Raw genomic sequence first — 7,236 nt, forward strand, 5'->3', positions numbered from 1 at the left:
ATGATTGTTTCACCCAGTTTAAAATGAACATTTTCAGATTACACATCATTATTAGACATTGATAATGAGTCATTCACATGGACATTCCATATAGGCAGCTACACATTAATTATAATGTCATACACCTTCCTGAACTTTATTAAGCATATCCATGTGTTGTAATTATTTCAGTTATCATAAAGCAATGTGCAAAAATCATGAATAATAGATAATCATAAGTTTAAGAAGTGAAAAGCTAAGTGAGACACAGGTTACTGTTTCAGATAACAAACATATTGTAATAGATGAACAATGGACTGAATATTATTTCTGCTGAGTATTATCCTTATTTATTTTATTTTATTTATTAGTTTGTCAAAAATGTACAAAATAACAGGTATGAATATGAATATGGACATAAACAAAGGAAATGAATACAAATAAATGGGGACAGTAGGACAAGGACTGTAGGCACGCTGGTGCGCTTATGCACACCCCTTATCTTGGAGAGAGATGTATAAAGCAAATTAGAAACAAGGGTTGTTTGTTTGTTTGTTTGTTTGTTTGTTTGTTTGTTTGTTTGTTTGTTTATAAAATGTATAGGCTGCCCATCTTACTTCAAGATAACTGAGCGGCTTACAATCATAAAAACTAAGAACTATATAAACTAAAAACATAAAAAGTTACTATAAAATCCAGAACTTCAGGGTCCAATTAAAAGGTGGGGGGTGGGAGCAGAATGAGGGTAGGTGGGTTACATTGTTAATCAATCAACCACCTCCACTATGATACTCCCTCATTGGAGTCCCAAGCTACCTGGCAGAGCCTGGCCCTTAGGTTCTTCTGGAAGATCAGAAGGATTAGGGCTGCTCACACACCAGGGGGCAAGATGTTCTACAGGGAGGTGCAGGCTGACAGTGTCCACAGTGTGCCTCCTCTGCCAGCATGGATGGGGCAGGCCAATCCCAGTGGGATGAGACAGTCCCTCAAGTAGCCTGGACTCATGTCATGAAGGGCTTTAAAGATTGATTACCAACACCTTCAAAAACAGACCCAACAGCCAATGCAGCTCACAAAGCAGGGGTGTTGCATTCTTGAGGCCCCCAAGAGCTGCCTGCGCCACCACACTCTGCACCAGTTGTAGTTCCCGAATGCTCTTCAAGGGTAACCCATGTAGAGTGCATTGCAGTAGTCCAACCACGAAATGATTAGGGCCTGAATAACTGAGCACAGGGACTCCTGATCCAGGAAAAGCCACAACTGGTGCACAACCCAAAGTTTGCACAAAGGCTCGCCTAGTCACAACTGCCACCTGCCCTTTGAGCAGGAATCATAAGTCCAGGAGAACCCCCAAGTTGCAGACCAAATCCATTTGAGGTAATGCAACCCCAACCAACATTACAGATGACATGGTCCTGGATCTGGGGTGGTCCATGCCCCAAAGCCTTGCCAGGGTTCAGTCAAAGCCTGTTGTCCCTCATCCAGGGCCCCACAACCTCCAGGCACTGTGAGAGGGCAGCCACAGCATCGCTTGGATCATCAGTGGTGATTATAGAGCTCAGTACTATTAGCATACTGATGATACATCAACCTATCGTGATGGATAATCTCACCCAGCAGCTTCATGTAGATGTTGAAAAGGACTGGAGAAAGTACCGAGTCCTGTGGCATGCCACAAGATAGCAGCTGGGGGGAGGAGAGTAGACCTCTCACTCCTTATTAACACCTATTGCAGCTGGCTTTGGAGAAAGGAGCTGAACCAGCACAAAACTGGGGCGTCCAGCTGAATAGCCCAGGGATGCTATGCATTTGATCTCATATAATCAATTCTAAAAGAACAATAATAGTCACATTTCTATGTCAGTCATCCATTCAAATTTATGAAAAGTATGCTGTAGTGGCAAGTAATCTTGATGAATATAACTTTTTCAGAATAGAGAGTTAGCTGTCTTTTCATGTACAAATATCTGCATTCTTTGCACTAATCTTCTATATATATAAAAGCCAAATACCACTCACTCTTCACGAAATCTCCAAAACGGTAAAGCCTACAAACTTGAAATTTGGCATGTATGTTCCTCTTGGCTTCTACGTGCTCTCTGAGAAAGGATTTTTTGAAATGACCATCAGATCATTACTATTTCATATACAATATTATATTCACACACTCTGATGCTAAGGAGTTAGACGTTCTACTCTCCCTCCCCACCTGAAAGAAACTCTGTCCCAACTGCCAATTGCCTTATATTAACATGCTCTGATGCTACCCCTTCGGTAAACCGGCGTTGGTGTGGCCAGCACGTGACTCATCCGGCCTAATGGGCTGGGACATTCTACTCCCCCTCCCCCTCTGTTCCAGCTGCCAGTTGCCTTATATTAACACGTTCTGATGCTATGGAGTTACATATTCTACATTATGTTTCAGCTTTAAGTGTCAATTTATGACACCCGATCACATAGTTTTGTAGTGAAGCACGGGCGTCCAGCTAGTAAAGTATATAAGAAATACAGAAAGCTACACAAACAGCAAGTTTCTTGTCCATATAATTTGACCTTCTCCAACCTGGCCTAACCTTAACTGCTACATTTCAGCTACTATCTGTTGGAAGATGACAGTAGCCTAATATACAGTATAGTAATTCTAGATACCCAGATAGAAATAATTTCTGTCAATTATAGTTGATCTTTTACGCCCATTACTATAGACTCATTTGAAATTTATGTTTTATTAAAGGCAATGGCATTACAGGTGCAGAACTCTCATAGAGAAATACATTCTAGCCTTAACCATTTCCATAAACATTGCAATCTGAATTTTATCTACCAAGAAATACATTATAACAGATTACACAAACCCTACTGTAAAGAAGTAGTTCTGGTAGTTTGCTTTGCACTTTCTTTATCTACTACAATTGAAATCAACCTGAAACAACCGGCCAGATATGAGACTAGTTCTCCTGAATTTACATTCACTTCCCTCCTCCGCTTCTTTTTTTACTGGATTTTGAGGCTATGGTCAAAAATGGTTTCATTATTTGTAGGTTGATAAAGTATAAATAATAATAGTGGATTATAATATTTCAAATAAAAAGTAAAGTTTTATAAGAACAGGAACAAAATTGCATGAAATTTTATGCTGGAGAGATACTTCGTCCATTTCTTGTTCATGTCTATTTAATTTGGAAAACATTGAAAATAATTCCAAAAACGTTTTCCATAAATAAGAAACACACAATTTCTGATCTTCCAAACTAATTTCATCTTAATAGTAAGCAATATCATGCTAGCCTTAGCACTAGGCTTATTAAGTGAGCAGAGGCTGTTACATCATTAGCGGAGTGCATTCAAACTTAATGCATAACAAGCATTTTTTTGATGTTTAAAGAAAGATGGAGAAATGATAAGTTCTCCACACACTTTCTGTTGATTACCCTCCATTATTAAATTGGTTATTTCATTAATTCATCACTTTTATGCAAATTATTTTCTTCAAACTCAATTAGCTTAATACTGGAGTTATAGGCTAAAGTGGGAATTGAAAAGCATCTCATAAAGTAATGGCAAACTACTTGTATATTGTTATACAAATAGGCTAAATAATATCTCAAATCCAAACTCAGTTTAAGGGAGACTTTACATTTAAGTTAACATATGACATGGGGACATTGTAACTAAGGTTTCTAGAGCCATCCTCTTTCTGTTAACATGAGCATCTTTGTAAATTATTTAAAGCAATAGTTTGAATGTAAAGATGGTCTTAAGCAGTTTCACTGAGAAGCTGTGAAATGAATTGTGATAAAAATTGTGTTTAAATCTGATAAAATCTGATTTAAAAACCTCTCCAAAATCTTGCTCAAAAATTATTAGACTAGTAGTATGTGAACAAAACAAAAAATAGGTATTGCAATTTATTGCAAAACTGGATTCACAAATAGATATTTCTTGAAAGAAGCATTTTTCTAATAATTCTTCAGAAAACCTGGTACTGAAAAGCTTGACCCTAAAAAAAAGTTTAACATTTAAGAATCTACAGTATACCTTGTAGGGAATGTTTTCATTCCATATGTTGCCTAGAAACTGCTATATTATTTATAACATTTTTTTTTCCTTTTTGCACTATATTTATTTTCTAGAAGGGTAGCAATGACAGCTGGGCTCACAAAAAGGTGTTGTTCTGTTTTGTTTTTCCCAGAAAGTTAATTATTGTTTTCAACCTTTGAAAATTCTTCTGTTAAAGAGTTTGTCCTTTTTAAAATATCTTCCTTTACACTTAAATATTTTCCTTTTGATAACCAAAAAGAAAAAAAATAGATGAACGCAAACTTTTCCAATCTTTACAATATAAAGTGTGTTTGTCTGTGGGTGGGTGAATGTATTCACACACTTCTCCAGCTTTTACACTTTACCCAGAGAATTTCTCATGGCATTTGAGTGCCATGCAGTAGTTGTGGGAGGAAACATATTATTGTAGCTCTATAGGGGAGGGATTATGGTGCCTAAAAGTAAAGGTACTCTGTGGGGCTCCATTTCCATCCCACTGGAACTCTTTATTTAAGCATAGAGAGGGAAAAGTATTAAAAAGCACTAAGAGGAGTTCTGTCTTTACATCCCACTGAGCACGTAAAGAAAAGTAGACTTGTTTAATCAGCAGGCAAAGAAAAACATTATTTTTAATCAACAAAAATATACCCAATTTTTTTCTGCCTTTAAACTGATGGTTCCAAGACAGCAGTGGAATAATTATTAAATCTGCAAAAATTTTAACAAAGTGATCCTAAACAATATAAGTTGCCAAAACAGATATAATCATTGTCCTTCTTCAATATCCTTTTTTCATTTTATTCCAAACATGCCTTTGTTCTTAGGAGTCAGTTTTAAAATTTAAAATAGAAACATATAATCTGAGACCGCAAGGTTGCATGTGGCATAGCCACAAGATCCTTCTCAAAAATTACCAGTGAATTGTAATATATATAATGAGGTAGAAAGAAGGAATTATTCAATTTGTTTACAACAATCTAAACAATATTAACTAAATATTAACTAAAAATATTGAATTATATTTAAATATGATTTACTTTTTGAAGTAAATGTAGCTCAGTTTTGATCTGGCCTCATAGCTACTCATAAAACTACCCTTGAAAAGTTCTGATGTCTGTTCAATCTATCTAAGTGTCTTACCTTGCAATGGAAAATTCTAAATAATGCAGTCTCAATTTTGTATTGCTATTCATGTTTTTATGTTAGCTATTAATTCTACAGAAATATTTTTTTTCATGCTATTTCCTAACCTCTAACATGGAACCCCACTTTATTTCTTTCCTTGAAGATCACCCAAAAGCTGTTACTAGCTTTTCTGTGAAGTGATTATATTCAATTTTATCATACTTTTCACACCACTATCACCATCCCAGGTTTTTTTAATAGATTTTATTTCCAAAGTTCTCCTTATTTTATTAATTTTGTCAATTTTAATCAATTTTCTGATATACCCCCTAGACGTATGGCCTCTTTTAGTATAGAACACATTAATTTTTCTCATTTTAACTTTGAGATTTCTGGCATTTGGATATAAAGACATGTGCATTGCAGTTCTCTTCAGGTGCAGTTTTTGTTTTTGTTCAACGTAGAAAATCTTTAAAACATTAGAAAGATTAATAGTTTTAACCAAAATAAGACTAAAGAACATTTGTTTTCTTTATACATTTGTGTTTGTGCGCCTCCATTTTATATGTGTGTGTTGTTTGTTTGTTTGTGTTGTTTGTGTGTGTCTGTGTGTATGTACTAAGCAATTCCAATTAGTCAAATAAGTCATTCTGTTCTTAATATTTGGGAACAATTGCCAGAATATCAAAAGAGGAGGTGTTTCATTATTATTACTTTTGTTTTTTGCATTAGCTTACCTACCAATACATGAGCCTTGGTGGCGCAGCAGACTAAAGTGCTATTAAGTAGCACCAGCTGCCTGCAATTACTGCAAGTTCAAATCTCACCAGGCTCAAGGTTGACTCAGCCTTCCATCCTTTCGAGGTAGGTAAAATGAGGACCCGGATTGTGGGGGCAATAAGCTGACTTTGTATAAAAAAGAACACAGCTTAGGGGAGGGCGAAAGCCCTACTAAGCAGGTATATACCAAAGTATGAAGGCTATTGCTTAACGCATTGTAAGCCGCCCTGAGTCTCCGGAGAAGGGCAGCATATAAATCGAACCAATAAATAAATAAATGAGATGGTTGACTCAATCATTCTCATAACATGTACTGAAGCAAATACTGAACCTGCTAGCCTTCTCATTGGCTTTAGTCTGATTTAAATACCAGCCAATCTGTATGCCTTGTCAAAAACACAAAAATAGCAGCACATGAAAAGCAGAAAAACACTCTGACCCATACAATGATTTGAAAACAACATCTGTCAGTTACACAGGCTGACTCTCACATTGCCATGTGTATACATCTTTTCCCAAGCCTAGTTTTAGGATAACTTAATAACTTAAGACTTAATAATTAAGTCTTATTAAGACTTGTCATTTCCAGTAGATCTGCTAGTTCTATTCTAACCATAACTTGAATCTCTGGATACCACACATATGTTTATAGTGAGAGTAGTGAGAATATGGCTCTGGCTCAGTATTTCTGCTTCTTCTATTTCAAATACAGATTTTACATGAAATGCAGAATGATTGAAAAGTAGCTTTATCTTTTGGAAGCATGTTGAAATTCTAAGAGATGATCACTGACTCATAAATCTAATTCCAATGGCCACTCTACCAATAGCAAAATCACCGTACTAGCCAGGGGTGGGTTCTACTTACCTTAACTACCGGTTCGCAATGGGGCTGCATGCACGCTCTTCTGCACATGCGCAGAAGCGTTCTGATGACGTCAGGATCGGTCGGCCGAGCCTCCCTCCGGTTTTATTACCGGTTCTATAGAACCAGTCCGAACCGGGGGCGACCCACCACTGGTACTAACACTCCAGTTTCACTTTTTCTCTAGAAAACAAATTCTGGAAGAGAGGTATAGATTACAAGTAGTATCAATTTGATAGTTAAGGTTTAATTAAAAGAATAAAAGCTGTTGAAGTAATTGTCATATTAAAAGGCCAATGGAGCAGTTGTTTTTCCTCTTAGGTACATGTTTTACTTCACAATAACATTTCGTAGTTTATGGGAAAGGAAAGTTCTAATTTATTGACGTAATAAATCAGTAGGACTCAGAATTTTCTTTGGAAGACAAAAAAGCTATTTTGTTGGATG

The sequence above is a fragment of the Pantherophis guttatus genome, chromosome 1 (assembly GCF_059756535.1).
Source record: "Pantherophis guttatus breed Tessera chromosome 1, ASM5975653v1, whole genome shotgun sequence".
Lineage (NCBI taxonomy): Eukaryota > Metazoa > Chordata > Lepidosauria > Squamata > Colubridae > Pantherophis > Pantherophis guttatus.